Source organism: Anabrus simplex, chromosome 4 (genome assembly GCF_040414725.1).
Source record: "Anabrus simplex isolate iqAnaSimp1 chromosome 4, ASM4041472v1, whole genome shotgun sequence".
NCBI lineage: Eukaryota > Metazoa > Arthropoda > Insecta > Orthoptera > Tettigoniidae > Anabrus > Anabrus simplex.
In genome coordinates this window covers 7,065,762-7,079,575 of record NC_090268.1, presented here as the reverse complement: position 1 = coordinate 7,079,575, position 13,814 = coordinate 7,065,762, and positions in this window count along the sequence as shown.

Genomic DNA, 13,814 nt, shown 5'->3' with positions numbered 1-13,814 from the left:
AGGTTTCTGCATTCCGTCTAAATAATAAGGAAGCCCATAGGAAGCTACATGCGACTTTCGACGGAACCGAAGTACCGCATAACTACAATCCAAAATATCTAGGAATCACTCTGGATCGGTTCTTGCCATTCAAACAACAGTGCTTCACGTTATCTAAGAAACTTGGCTCCAGAGTGAATCTACTCCGCAAGATTGCCGGAAGTAGCTGGGGTGCGGACGCCAATACCCTACGCACTGCTGCACTCGCTCTTGTGTATTCTGCTGGTGAATACTGTGCTCCTATATGGCAAAACAGCATTCACACAACAAAGATTGGTGTCCAGCTTAATGAAGCCATGAGAGTGATCACTGGTACTGTCAGATCTACTCCCATTCAGTGGTTACCTGTCTTAGCTAATATTGCCCCGCCAGATCTAAGGAGGAAAGTAGCTAAGGTAAACTTGCTCAAGAAGATCTTTTCTCATAAGAACTCTCCCTTGTACGATGCCCTAAAACACCCACCAACAACTCTTCTGAAATCACGCAAACCACCCTGGACTGATTTTAAAAGTATCAGTTCTTTCGACATGACCTTTGAGTGGCGACAACGTTGGCATGAACATCCACCCAACAACGCTCACTTGGTTCAAGATCCAACAAAGAAGGTTGAAGTATTCGAACTGATGCGTCAAACCTGATCGAAGCTGAACCGAATTAGAACGGGTTAAGGGAGGTGTGGTTACATGTTGAGTAAATGGGTTTCCGTTCATCTGCTGACTGCGACTGTGGAGCGAAGGAGCAGACAGTGGAACTCATTGTTAAGGAGTGCCCACTTCGAGTGATGTGAGGCTTCTACATCAAGTGACTCCGAGTGCTCTGGACTGGTTGTCAAATTTGGACATTTCCATTTGATATTAGATTTTTTGTACTTGTATATATCATTGTCTTGTTTCTTCCAGACGTTCTCGTTTCTTCAGCCTCGTTGTAGAAGAACTTGGACGTAGTTCAAACTCATGTCGCGCGTCAACGGACAAATATGCTACAATCTGTTCTCTGAAAGATATGTATTTTTCTTGAAAAATTCAGGAGGTTCTTTGTATTTTTCTGATGCCAATTTCATCTGTTGAAACCTTGTCCTTTCTCAGTACCGATGTGAAAAACAGACAGAATAGGGATTATATATATAGATTTTACTTCTTAATACAAAACAGATCCACACATGTTCAGGTGAATTCGATGTGCAATGGATATCACACTTACAGAAAGAGATGGACGTCAATATTACAGGCGAAAGTTACATCCATACAGTCGTGGGGGCTTCGGTGGGTGCTCTTCTTCATCATCATCCATGAGTTCAAATGATGATCATGATGATGTTTGTGGAGGTAACAGGTAGGTCATCGGCCGCTAATGATACGAGGTGCAACAAAATGAAACGATAATTTAAACTTAAAAAGGTATCCAGAATCTAAAACGAATGATGATGAGAAAACAATCAGTTCACAGCGCTGATTGCTGTCACCGCCCCCTGACGCCAGTAAAGCGTAGCAGACCCAAGGTGTTCCTCACATGAGGATACTACACCATGTTGCTCCTTACACAGAGGTCCGACTACAACCGTACTGTTCCCCATATAGGGGTACTAATCACAGGCAACACGGACCCATGTTTGTTTTTCATATAATGGCACTACTCCATAGTGATCCTCCCCCCAATGATAATAATCACAGATCCAGCTGTGAACGGTGTCTCAGTGGCTACCTTCAGTAATTCAGTTGGTTAACTGTTGTCTAGATTGCGGGTTCGTTCTCGGCTGAGGTCAGTGAGAGGAGCCAATCCTTTTACTAAACTATGAGTACTGATACTCAACAATGCAATGTTCCAAGACCCCGTGGTCACTGAAGTTGACCTCCCCCTTGGAGAATAAATAAAACTCCCGTGAAAATAAATTTCTACACCCCGTCTTCTTCTTCTTCTTCTTCTTCTTCTTCTTCTTCTTCGTCCAGTTGATAGACTTACCTTCTTCGGTTTAAAAGTCTACGATCATTGTTGCTATGAATAATTCCCGGAATTGTTTCTGTATTTGGTTTTTGTTTATGGCTGCATTCATCTTCTTTCCAGTGTTCGAAGTGTTTAGAAGATGACATTTTGTCCTTTAGTCCCTTAATTAAGTACAGTCACTCGAGTTCTTCCAGCGAAATTTTGCGTTTTGATCATTCGATTTCTGATACACTAATTTGTTCTTCTCTGTACGAAAGACAAGGTCACTCACATTGCACAGAGGTGAGAGTAAAATGCGCATCACTCTCGTAAGAGGCCTCTTTATGCCTCGTCTGACTTCACTGATTTGAGTGTGAAATTATCGAATCGGCCTCTTTCCCGTCTGTCTTTCCTTATCCTACAGTACTTTTTTCCAGGTCGCAACATTCTCAGTTTTATTAATTTAGATTAATATTCCTTTTGTCTGTTTTTAGAACCGACGTCACCTACAATTTGAATTCTGAAGAGGCAAGCCGCTAAACGTTCGCATAACTCTCCCCTAACGATCTGGCTTCGTTTACCCGCCAGGAATTCGTGTAATTTAGGAATGAGGCTTCCAGTTCTGCAATGGTACACGTCCATGAGGATCTCTCCTGTAGCATCCGAAATTAGTTTGGTGTTGAGTTTATTCCTGCGGCCAACTTCGTTCTAAACCACTCTGTCCCTGTGGGTACCGAGAGTGGAACGTTACTCACGGCGAATGACGAGAACTCCCAATAGAACAATCGCCGAGGACACGTGTCAGACACGAAGTACACTAGTGGTATAAAAAACAAGGGCTCATGAAACAAACTTGAAATAAATCTATAGCGGAAAGAAAGAGCGTACAAATATAATGAGGAGCTCCTCAGAACTATTGTTCGAGTTGGCAGCACAGGCCTGCAAATTGGCGTCTGTTGGTAGCTTTGAACAAACTGAGGATTGTGTAAGGTTTCCATAGTGATCAGGAAACAGTCTGGAGGCGTCATTGTCCTCGCCGCATCATTAGCCGCACTTGAACGGCTTGCCACTCTCGGAGCTTCAACCTCATATTGCCGACTTCAAAATGTTTTGCCGTCACGTCTCTGTATTGTTTCGTTTTCTAGATCTGACCTTTGTAACCCAACAAAATTTCTGTAGAAAGTATCAACATAAATCCTTTCTAGATTTTGTCTGTAAAATAATGATACTACTTACATATAAGTAAAAGAACCCCCTTTTCACTTAAAAATTCCGGTGTTCTCGATAAGAGCAATAATACTGGAAGACGCGGGATTCTTCCCATCTTCTGGCAAGATGATAATAATAATAATAATTTAATAAGAAGAATGGTGTGGTATCATGTCAAAACAAGTCAGACAAGTGCTATCTTAGTATAAGATTAGGTACCAATACATTCCACAAATGTAATTCCCGTATTTGTCGAGCCCTACCTCGTAAAAAGTAGTAGTATTACTGGAAAGCATCCTGTCATGTTTCGATGTAGTGTTATCTATGTTTCTTATGTTAAGAATAAGCAGCCAACCAATCCAGCATATCAAAGATATATAGGGGGAACACCTGTGGGCAATCCGAGCTTTGATACATTCTCGAGGGCTTCTCATAGCAAACTAAGAGTTTCTCCGTTTTCCTCGCAGCAAAGAGTGTGTGGATTGAGTAAAATATTGACAGGCTGTTGAATATACAAACTGACATTGCACGGTGTTCCCAAAAATGTGGGAAATAATCGGGGCGTGAACAGTACACCCTAATAAACGTCCCCATGACCATACGTTATATATTCGACCGTTTACGAGCCATGCATGTTCACGAGGTCTCGTGTAATTTAATTTAACGTCTAATCACTACGAGTTTGACTGCGTCTATTCTTCCTCCATGACCAAAATAACGTAAGATCCTCTCATGACTCCAATAACACTCGCTTCAGTGGGGTTGGGGTCAATGCTTTTCAGGATCGAGCTGGAGTGCTCATGACTGGCCGTACCACCGGAGTAGAGCCCTCAAGTGATAGCGGGACTAGGTGCACCACTGCGAGCCTGCACATTCTTGTATCAAAAAACACCCGTGACTAGAATGTTACCAGGGATCCAACACTACGTGGTTTTCTTCAAATGTTGGTACCACTGACTGCTTCCCAGATATCCCCTGCGTGCCTCTCTCCCCATCTTTGCACCTGAGCCTCGTATGACTGTTAAATTACTAATAATTCCAGTGCAACACTGGAGAGTCTATAACCCGTACACAATAGTCTTAATGTAATTTATTCTATAGCATTCCGTATTTACACATGAGTGTAAGTCTGAAATGATTTTAGCAGTTGCAGCAAGTATGTCGATGATGACAGTAGAAGTTCGTATTGATATATGAATGACAGTGTCTAGTAAATGAAGTGAAAATGACCACATTTCTGTGGGAAACGTGTTTTCTTAGCTTATGCAGGTGTATCGCTGTATTTCTCCAGAACAGGGTCGTTAGGTTTTATTGACCTGAAGTCCTCGAGGAAACAATCACACCGTTTTTCTTGACGAAGAAATGGCAGGTCACAACGCTACCTGGGTACATGTATGAGGGCAGCTTTCTGCGGGTACTTTGGTGGTGTTTCAAGGGAAAGCAGTCCTCAAATCTGTGGTACCATTGCCAACGACGGCCAGAAAACCACCTAGCGTTAGGATACCAACCTGCACACGCGCATGAGAGAATGGCAGTGGCTGAAGGGCAGATGAGACCCTGTGCCTTGCTCTAGTACAAAATAATAAACGCTGTGCTATTTAACGATTTAAAAAACATTGGAATTTATTAACTAAAAGACAACAAACACAGCGACTTCTTCCCAACTAATAAAGAAGGTCTAATGGATAAGAGTGTTGTGCTGCTTGGTCAATTCGAGGAAGTAAGACAAGAACAAGAAAATGAGTTGTAGTTATCCAGTTCTTCGATAAGATCCACAGCGGTCTCGTACCATGGCAGATCATTCGTGACGAACGAACAAAAACCCTGCAGTCTTTAGTTAGTAGGGTGCCTACAATTAAGTGACGATAAGCAGCCGTGTTTTCCTTTCTTTTCCCTTTTTAAGGTTGGCGCACACTGTGGTCAGCTGAACTCTGTACTTACTAAATTCCCTGAATTATATCTTGTAAACTATGTGATATCTGTCACAACAGGTCGCTTGACCTTGCGAATGAAGTCTTACAGCTTACAGAAACAATTTACTGAAACTAGGGTTAGGAAGATCATGATCTTATGAAATATAACATCTCAATATTCCTACAGAGTTGAGAAATAATGTCAAAGATGGTAGACTGTGAGACTGCGGCCACAGACATGGACAGGCAGCCCTGTATCGCGTAGTACTGGTGCCATTGAAGCCAGAAACTTGCGGCCGCCGTCATCTTACGTCACTACAGATTCGCTGTAAACATTGCAATTTTGTTTCATGTTGTTTTTATGTACATTTCACACTAATATTTCGGAAAACTACTGTGTGGCAGAATGATGAATTCCCATGTAGTGTTTGGGCATGGCTTCTCCTATTCACAAAGAACGAATTAGGAAGGAATAGGAGTTCCAATACACCGGTAAGTGCGTAGTTGTGCTCAAGTACACTTGTTGCCTACTTATTAATGCAATTAAATTTATGATGAAAGATGCCTAATTCACTTCCTTGCGGTGTATATTGTTGGCGTTAGCCCCCTTGTGATGGAGTGCGGCATAGGGCCTAATAGTAATAATAATAATGTTACTACAACATTTCGTTACAAGTTTTTGTTTTGCTGACTACTGTTAAAATTAGAGTGGAAGGAGTGGTAAGCTTGCATCAATCGAAATAGGGAGTTAGCTTTATTATCAGGGAATATTATTGAATATATCTCAGGATTTGTAGTAAAGATGTTAGCCAATTCTCTCCAATGTAATACTTGTAAGAAAGCTGTTGTACAAAATGACAATCCTTAGCTGCGACAGTTGAGACGCTGGCCTTCTGAACGAATCTTGGCAGGTTCGATCCCGGCTCTGTTCCATGATTTTTGTTTTTTGTTTCTTTTTGCGTCGCAGCGACAACCATAGCTCTTATGGCGACGATGGGATAGGAAAGTCCTAGGAATGGGAAGGAAGCAGCCGTGACCTTAATTGAGGTACAGCCCCAGCATTTGCCTGCTGTGAAAATGGGAAAACACGGAAATCTTCTTCAGTGGCGCCGACAGTGGGATTCGAACCCACTATCTCCCAGATGCAAGCTCACAACCGCGCGCCTCTAATATCGCGGCCAACTCGCCCAGTATCGTGGTATTTAAAGATACCGATATTCAAATATGTCAGCCTACTGTATTTACTGACACGTAAAACTTCTGTCGGACAAAATTCCGGCACCTCGGCGTCTCCGAAAACCGTAAAAGTAGTTAGTGGAACGTAAAATAACTTTAAACATTCATTTTTTCCAGGTGTGGAGATGTAATGGCTTAAGGTGAACGTCGCAGCTCACGAGCACGTATACCTGGAGAGCCCGCCTCGTGGCCATAGCATCGTGGTTAGTCGGTTCGAGTCCCGTTCACCATCAGTAGGGGAGGATTACTGAACTCCGTGACAAAAGCCTGGATAAATTGCAAACCTCTCCACGATACCCATATGGAGTGAGGGCATGTCACGCTGTTGATGGTGATTCGTCCGTCGGATGGAGATGTTAAGCCTTCAGCAGACTCATTTGTTCTATTAGACAGGAGTAGGCTAAGTGTCTGGCTTTACCCTCTCCCTTCCTAGTATCATACATCACGTTATTCCTTTCATCTCATTAACTCATCTGATGAGGTTCACGTCAGGAAGGGCATCCGGTCATAAAAACTCGCCACGTCAGATTTATCTCACCTCATACCCGACCAAGTAAAGAAAGGGGACGACGATTGGACAAACAAACAAAACTGAAAAGAAGTGTGATTCATGCTGTAAGAGAGCTAAATGGAAATAGATTTGACCAAAGATCGGTCTGAAAACAGGTTGGTTATGTTTAAGCATTGGAAAATTGATATACCAGTCTTTCTTTTTTAACAGTAAACTAGAGAACCGAATAGGTATAATTAATCAATGTTAATGTTATTATCTCGATGTGCTTTCAGTTATTTTAATTATCTCCTGTCCAATATTCCCGTTTCGGCTACTATTTTACATTAATGCAGTGTAGTGACGTAAGATGGCTGCTGTATATGTCTGAGACTAGAGCCCAGCTCATGACTGCTCACCACGGTGGCCATATGGGATATTCCAAGGCAGAAGTGAAAACCGATTTTATTCTTCGGACATGGCACAGGCTTCACGTTGCACAAACTACTTTCACGTAAGGTAAGAACACGTACAGCAATCTAGTGTCTTGTTTCTGAATGCTGCGAGTAACTGCAGGAGGAAGGTCAAGTGGCCTGTTGTGACAAACACAAGCGGTTCAAGGTCAGATTAGTAGAATGAATCACGAACTTGTTATTGAGACTGATAACGGACGTAGTCTGTCTATGGACTACAAAAATAGAAAAACTGAAAAAAGATAGGAGTTTCCTACAAATGAGTTGATGGATATGCTTCATGTTTACGGCGAAGATTATCGTAATTCAGAAGCTGCTGTTCGACTGCACAGTGAATGATTTCCTGATCGCCGCACATCCAATAAGGGAACGTTCTTTGCTGCGTACCAGCCAGTACACCGTCATTGTGGTCGGCAACACCGTATCAAGTGTTAGCAGTAAAAGCTGGAACGGTACCGAGAGAAGCGCGCGATGTTAGTCTGTTGCCTGCAGATTCTCCATAAAGGCAGGTAAACGGAACAACAGCCAAGTGCTGGGCGCACACATGGACTGTCCTTGATCTTCATGTAGCGTTATTGGCCGCCATCATCGGACATCCGGGCTCGATTCCTGGCACTGCCAAAGATGCAGCTCTCCTCCATTGCGGGTGTGCCCAAAAAGAGTTGCACCACCTCGGGACCTACACTAAGTACGATTTGGCAGGGACATTTTTTGTGGCGATGTACAGTGGTCATTGCCCAATTGAGACCCACGTATTACCCAGGCACCTGGCAGGTGAAAATTACCTAACATTCCTTAGAGATGAACTATGGGGGCAGGGTACGTTCAGAATGTATTATACCGCTAAAACTGCGCATGAACATGATGGGGCACGACCTTATGTGACACACGGTATACGTGGTAGGCCTACATTTCCACGCCGCTGGATAGGGCGCAATGGACCAAATAGATTACTTGTTCGGTCTCGTAATTTGAATCTGCTGCCCGCTCCATGGCTAAATGGTTACCGTTCTGGTCTTTGGTCACAGGGGTCGCGGGTTCGTTTCCTGGCAGGGTCAGGAATTTCAACTATAATTGGTTAGTTCCCCTAGCATGGGGACTGGATGAATGTGCCTTCTTCATCCTTTCACCCTCATCACGACGCGCAGGTCGCCTACGGGAGACACATCCAAAGACCTGCACCTCGCCTTTCCAGAGACCACACGCTATTATTATTGTTACGGGAATATCCGTGGTAGTTAGAGGTGAAAGAAGGTGCGGGCGGGAACAGGTCTCATCTACGAAATTAAAGTTAATTTAAAAATTTAACAAAGGTTATATTTTCTTTTCAAGATCAAGGAATAACAAGTATAACAGGTACTCAGTAGCATATCAACAAATTAAGAATGTACAATTGCAATTTGTTAATGGATTTGGGCTTCGAGCCCAGGCACGCAATCCTTGAGCAATGAGCCCAAGTTTAACTATGTACAAAGTTCAACAAAGGGGCAGAAAACCCCAATCATGCCAAGGAGCACTAGCTCCCAATTACCCAGTTAAGCCTGCTCGAGGCATACAGAAACCAAATTGAAGAAAGAGCAACCCGCTCTCAAAGTTCAAGCCAATTCAAAGGCCACACCAAACTCCACCTTTAAGCTGCCCTCCGGGCACACAAGAGCAGGGGTAATGATACCCAACCTACTGAGGCCTATTCAGTAAAGAAACAGGTCAATTACATGGCCCAAAATTCTGATTAGAATGGAGGCGTAACTTGCACTCCTAATACATTTTTAAAACCTACTTGGCACTAGGCCGCATACACAAGGGCTATTCCCATACTAAAGAGGTGACTTGTATACGAAGACTTTATTACATTTAAAAAAAAGAAACGGTTGTGAAAACAAAGTCACCTCAAAACAATAGGAGTGGGAGCTCGAGAGGGTTAGCACTCTCTATCCCAATTTATAGTTAAAGAGCCGAAGTTTTACCAAGTGTCTATTACATTTTAAGGACAGGTTACATGAGAAAAGTTTCGAACCTGCCCCGAGGGTTAAACTGCTGAGCTAGCAAGAAATAAAGTTATTAAACGGCCATTACCTTGTGGATGAACTGCTGCCCGAAGAAAGAGGCGCTTCCCGCCCCCTGCTACATAATCACACTAGGAGAGATGTTACTGAAGTGGCCAGGAGACCAGAAAATCAGCAGTTTATATACCCTCGTGGAAAATTCGAGACGTTTCATGAATGATTACAACCCGCCCACAAACTTTTATTGGATAATGGCAAACACTAATACACCAGACGAAGAAGAAACACCTTATTGGTGGAAAATTAATTACAGAAATTCCTTATTGGTCAAATTCAAAACTGGCGATAAGAGAAGGGTTATACTGCCAACCCAAACAATGACTGAAAGAAATTTAACACAATGACTGAAAGAAATTTAACAAAGAACAAACTTATGAATACCAAATTTCTTCAAAAATGTTCCTTCACTTCGCACTAGGGTGCACAATTGTAGTTCTTAAGTGGTGTCATCTAGAAGAGAATGTTCACACTTCTTACTACAGAGAAAACAAAAACAAATCGAAACCGACATAGTTCAGAACGCTTCAAAATTTACAGTAAAGACATCTTCTGAGAAACCTTAGAATTAATGTGGTTGTTAAAGTTCAGGCTTTCTCCAGTAGAGGAGTTTCAACTGGCGCAATGTTTGAATTAGCGGCGTGGAGGTGTAACGCCCGGTACAATTATTATTATTATTATTATTATTATTATTATTATTATTATTATTATTATTATTATTATTATTATTGTTGTTGTTCTGGGGTGTCTGTGGAACGCAGAGATGAAAGAAGGTTCCGGGGTAAATGGGTCTAACTACAATGTCAAGAATTGAATTAAAACTTTAACAAAGGTTATATTTCTTTCGTGATAAAAAAACAAACTTAACACATTTCCACAAGGGGAAAATAACAACCAGGTACAATGCCAAACTAGAAACCAGATTAGGAAAAATCCAAGATTCAGAACCTTAACACTTTGGGCTTTAAGCCCCTAGTTTCACAATTTTACAAATGGAAGAATAATTATATAGTTAAGGGCAGAAATCCCCTAATTCATGGAGCACTTACTCCCCAAAATACAATTTCTAGCCTTCTAGAGGCACTCTTTACAATTACAAAACTTGAAAAAGAGCTAATCGGCTCTCCGTTTCTTTCAGCCTCCTCGAGGCAACCTCAAAAATCTTATACTCTCTGGCCTTCCACGGCCCAACTTACAACTTGAAACAAGGCTATCTCGTACCCAACCTATAGGGCCTATGCGGAAACGAACAGGTTAAGTAAATGGCCCGAAACACAAACTGAATGGAGGTGTACTGCGCTCCAAGATAATGAACACTTAGAAAACCTAAAGGGCTCTACGCCGATGAAAGAGGGGCTATTCCTAAACTACTGAGATGACTCGTATAGAAACTACATTAACACATTACAGTAGGAAAAACCGGTACAGAAAAACGTAGTCACCCCAAACCAAGATAAAGGGGAGCTCGAGAGGGTACTCCACTCTCTGTCCCCGATTTACAGTTAAAGATTTTATGAAGGTTTTACATTAGCCGGAAGAAAGTCATATTTTAGAAAAGTTGTTGCGTACTAAAGAGTCGGACCTTTCCCTCGGGTTAAACTGCGGAGGTAGCAAGAAATAATAAAATTATGTGACCATTACCTTGTAGATACTCTAGCTGCCGACGAAAGAGGCCGCCCGCCTCCTGCTTAACACACACACTCGCATAGACGACGATCAATTGGCCAAGAAACGTGAGAAGCCGCAGTTTATAAACCCTCGGGGAAGGTTCGAGATCATTCAAGACCAAACCAGCCACACCCTCTCAATTTAATTCGTCAATTTCAAAGTTACACTCTGAATCGAACAAGAAGCCTGTGATAGGGTGAAAATTAATTACAGAAATTTGGATTTGGCTAGATTCATAACTGGCGGAAAGAAAAGGTAAATATTGCCAACCCAAAAATAAATATCAATCAGTTACAAAAACCTAGAAATACAAAACTTCTTTAAATTATAGGTTCTTTCACTTTGTATCAGAGGGCATGATCATAAATGTTTTGTAGTGTCATCTATGGGAGAATGTCCAAAATTCTTGATGAATGGCAAAAAAAAAAAAACAAGGAGAAATTCACTCAGTTTAGGAAACTGTACGATAACAAAATTACATAATATTTCGGTGGTGACATCTTCTGATTAAAGTTCAAATTTCCAGTTGTAGTAGTTTCCACTTTAGTTCGATAGAGGAGTTCATTAAGGCGCTAATTTTGAATGCGCAGCGTTGAGGTGCCAACCCAGCCCGCTACAATTATTATTATTATTATTATTATTATTATTATTATTATTATTATTATTATTATTATTATTATTATTATTATTTGAATTTGCTGGATTTTTACGTGTGAGGCCATATCAAGTGAAATGAACTCCGCCAATGTGTTTTTGCTGCTACGGAATAGATACGGGCTTCGTATCATGTTAGCAAGCGAATGGTGGCCAGTGCCTTGGGTCTCCCGTTTCCACCATCGAGTGTCATGTTATCTGCTCTCGTTGTGGGACGCAGCAGTACCGTACTCACCTTGCATTTTGTATACAGGTAAGGGCTGGACTGTGGATACGGCAGAAGTGGACACTGTTGAATGAAGGTAACCGAGGGTGAGGCATTCTCTGACTTATCGCTTTCTTCCACATCAAATCTCTCTCGCGCGGACACAGACAGATCTGATAGGAGTGGAAAGAAAGCGGCCGTCGCCCCAACATTTGCCTTGTGTGAAAATGGGAAACCACGGAAAACCATCTTGAGGGCTGCCGACAGTGCGATTCTGGCGAATGCAAGCTCACAGCTGCTCGACCCTAACCGCAAAGCCAACTCTCTGCTGGTGGAAGGTGACCTCACTGCACACTGTCAGGTGCCTTGACATTGTTCGTGCTGGTGACTGTAAAATAACGTGCTTCTTGCGGGACAGTGGTCCGCAGCTGCCACTTCAGCGATCCCACCCATGAACGGTCAAGTTCCTGTAGAATTGTTTTCAACAGTTACACATTATCGGACCATTCCGTAACAATAACGTACAATAAAGTTCGACAAGTCTCTGGCATGGAAAGGAAGATGATACCTACAAGTCGCTCTCTGGCGAGGAAGTGAACACAAGAACGACTTACACTTCTTCAGGCCAAGGCAGGGGGATGCGTTATCGCCTTACCTGAAAGGAAACAAATGGAAAAATTAGTAAATGAGGCCACAGGAATATGAACTATACAAGCATGTATCATGAATATATGGATAACATGTTTCTATTTTCTTTATTGTTATGACTACCGCGGATTTGCCCATTCGGCCAAGAACACCGTACATTGTTTGACTCTAAATAATCACACACATTAATTTCTTTATGTCCATGCCTCAAGAAGACAGCAACAACAACGAAGTACAACAAGAATAGAAAAGCAAACTATAATAGTTTTAACGATATGTATGTTGTTAAAAAGCGAAGCATCAGAGGTAAGATTGAAGGTCAATGGAAAGAAAAGTAACGACATGCGCTATAATAAGGCGCTAAAAGTCAAGCAGTCCTGCTACCTGGTAAGGATGGTCAAAACTGAGGAGGAAGTATAGACGATGTAGGAAATAGAATAGGAGCATTTCCAATGTCGAGACCAGTCTGGAAACTTAACACCTATAGCAAACTATATGGAAGACTAAGAAACAACTGAGGATATGGTGGCCAATGAAGAGCTGTGGAGAACCACCCATCAAACACATATTGACATTGAAATGCATCGTAGGAAATGAAACTGGACTGGACATACATTACGGCGAGATAAAGATAAGCCCTGGAATGGAACCCACAGGGTAGCAGGAGAAGAGGCAGACCAAGAAACACATGGAGGAGGAGTGTAATAGCGGAAGGAGGGAAGAGCTGGATCGAGATCAGGACGATGGCCCAGAACAGAGTCCGGTGGCGGAAGTTCTTGGATAAATACAGGAAGTAAGTCAACTCACACTCTCACTGTCATTGTGCACTGTGATAGATCACTCAAACTGTAATTTGTACACTAACCAAAAATTTATACACGAGGTCATAAGTAGCATAGCCAACGCGTTCAAACACGGTTCCCGTGAGATCTCCGAAGTTAAGCAACATTGGACGTGGTCAAGATTTGGATGGGTGCTATGCGCTGTTGGTCGGAGGTATGGGAATGGAGGAGCGGAAAGGAACTGGCCACCCTACCGTACGTAAACTCCGGGTCAGGCACGCCTCTGCGGAGGTTCGGACCTGACTTCCTGACCTAAGTAGGAAGAGCAGTCGGCAAAGCATTATCCAGGGATACAAGTTTCTGAAACTGACCCGTAGACAGACACTACAGTTGAAGATAAGGTGGTTCATATCGCCTTCAGCGTTATTGCTAGAGGAGCAGGTATTCTGTGTAATCGTCCATGATTAAACTTAAGCCGTGCAATTGTTGTAATAAACTTTCTTGAACACTGATG